Below are 2228 nucleotides of genomic sequence, written 5' to 3' on the forward strand. Positions count from 1 at the left end.
TACCACTGAGTGGATGCTAACTCTCAATGACCCTAAAGGCCAAGGTGGAACTGTCCCTTTGAGTTTATGAGACTGTAGCTCTTTGTGGGAGTAGAGAGCCTCTTCTTTCTCCCGAGGAGAGTATGGCGGCTGACCCTGCAGTTAGCAGCCCAACATGTAACCACTCATCTGCACACAAGTCATTCATTTCTTTATTCTGAATCAACACCTTCCAAAAGGAAGGCTCATTTCTAGTCTACCCAGAATTAGTGTAATTCCAAGACGACACACTCTTGTGACGAGCAAAGGTGCTCCTGGCTGTTGGCTGGGAATAGACATCCAGAGCCATGGTTTCTCTCTATGTGACTCGCCCCACACAGCCTGGGCTTCTCATTGCTTGGTCTTTGGGTTCCGAAGATAAGGCCGCACGGAGAGTGAGAGTCCTAGGCAGAAACCATGTGGTCTTCCTCCTAGCCTAGAAAGCACCAAGGCTTCCCTTTCCGTTCTCTAATACAGGGCTTCTCCATCTCAGCACTACTGACATTCTGGGCCAGATTTTCCTTGGTTGTGGGAGGCAGTAGCACCACCCCCATGTTGTGACACACACAAGTAGCTCTAGATGTTGCCAACACTCTAGGACAAATACTGTATCTAGGGACAGAATGCCCTTGGGTGAGATCCACTGTTCTGTTAGCTGAGGCTGTCACAAAGCCCTCTCCAGGTAGAGACATAGCATTCATCTCTTGGTGGGAGTAGAGGCGTTTTTGAGAGGAGCATGGGGGACCTTTTTGAAAAATAGAAGCTGCCAGAGGAACCTTTGAAAGGGTACACGCTTCTTTTCTTAGCATTTTTGGTGCTGATTATTAAAACTATTTCAGAGCCGTGGTCTCTGGCTCTAGAGAATTCCCATCTTGCCTGATCTTATTAAAGAGAATACTTCTCTTTGAATCCATTGTCTAGACAGTTTTGTTGGTATGTCACTTGTATGAAGCAGTACTGAAAGTGAAAACCCCTAATCTAATTAAGAGAAATCATTTGCACTATAGCCAAGAAAATGACAGCATTTACCTTCATTATGACCAGCGTACATATTTGCAATTCATAGATATATTTTGCCATCAAATTCTCAATTTTGAATGCTTACTTTCTCATTTTTAGAGCTTCCCTGGTGGTGCTGTGGGTCAGCAGTTAAGCCCAGTTGCTGCTCAGCAGGAGAACCATGAGGCCGTCTCTTCCTGTAGAGATCGATAATCTCACAACCCTATCCAGATGGTCACTATGAATTGGAATCAACTCAGTAGTAGCAGTTTCATTTCTGGAGTTCCTGGGCAGTGCAAATGCCTAATACGCTCAGAGATTTGAGTCTACCCACAAGTGCCACAGAAGAAAGATTTGGTTATTTCCTTTTGAATTACCAAGAATTGAAAACCGTCTAGATCATAGTTCTACTCTATAAAAGGTGAACTAGTTAGATTTTGTGCCAACCTGATTGAGCCACGATTCTCAGTGGCTTGGCAGTTAAGGCCTAGGAATTGTCCATGATGTGACCCACCACATTGTAATCCACTCCACACTGAAATCTTCTATGAGCAGCCAAGCAGTTGTCAACAGATCAGGGTGAAGCACAACCCCTTACTCAGGCTGTTGCTGAGAAACAAAAGGGTCTGGGATAGCCTGCCACTGATTCAGCCAAAGACAGAGACCAGGTTGGTTTGAGAACTTCTAAATTGATTTCTGCAAGTGTTAGACAGAAGGTAACTGTGAGGCTTGCTACCTCCAAATGGCTTCAGATAATTTAGTTAGAACCAAACAAGTTATGTACCTTAAACTATGTAACAGGTTCAGGGAAATAACCGGTTTTGAAAATGATCAGAGAACCTCAAACAATGTGACACAGGAAGCAGGCTCCACAGGTAAACAGTCTACATTTTCCCAGGGTTATCAGACCATATCTTCATTACTGCAGGATCTGTCAGAATGTCACCCCCTGAGGTCTCAAGCACCATGGCTTATCTAAATGGCCTTGCTTGTCTCCTGCCTGTATAAGAACATCCTAACTGATTCAGTTTAAGAAGAATTTTTACTGCAAAGGAGAGGGCTGTTACATTTTGTATTTTTACCAAACTAAAATTTAAATTATATTTCTAGTATTTTGATTAACATTGGGATAACTCTTTCATGCCTTCTACCAAGGACATGTTAGATAAGTGGTTCTAAACCTGTGGGTCACGACCCCTTTGGGGGTTGAA

This window comes from Echinops telfairi, unplaced genomic scaffold (assembly GCF_000313985.2).
Source record: "Echinops telfairi isolate 266 unplaced genomic scaffold, ASM31398v2 ScPeMD7_1;HRSCAF=3_0, whole genome shotgun sequence".
NCBI classification, from domain to species: domain Eukaryota; kingdom Metazoa; phylum Chordata; class Mammalia; order Afrosoricida; family Tenrecidae; genus Echinops; species Echinops telfairi.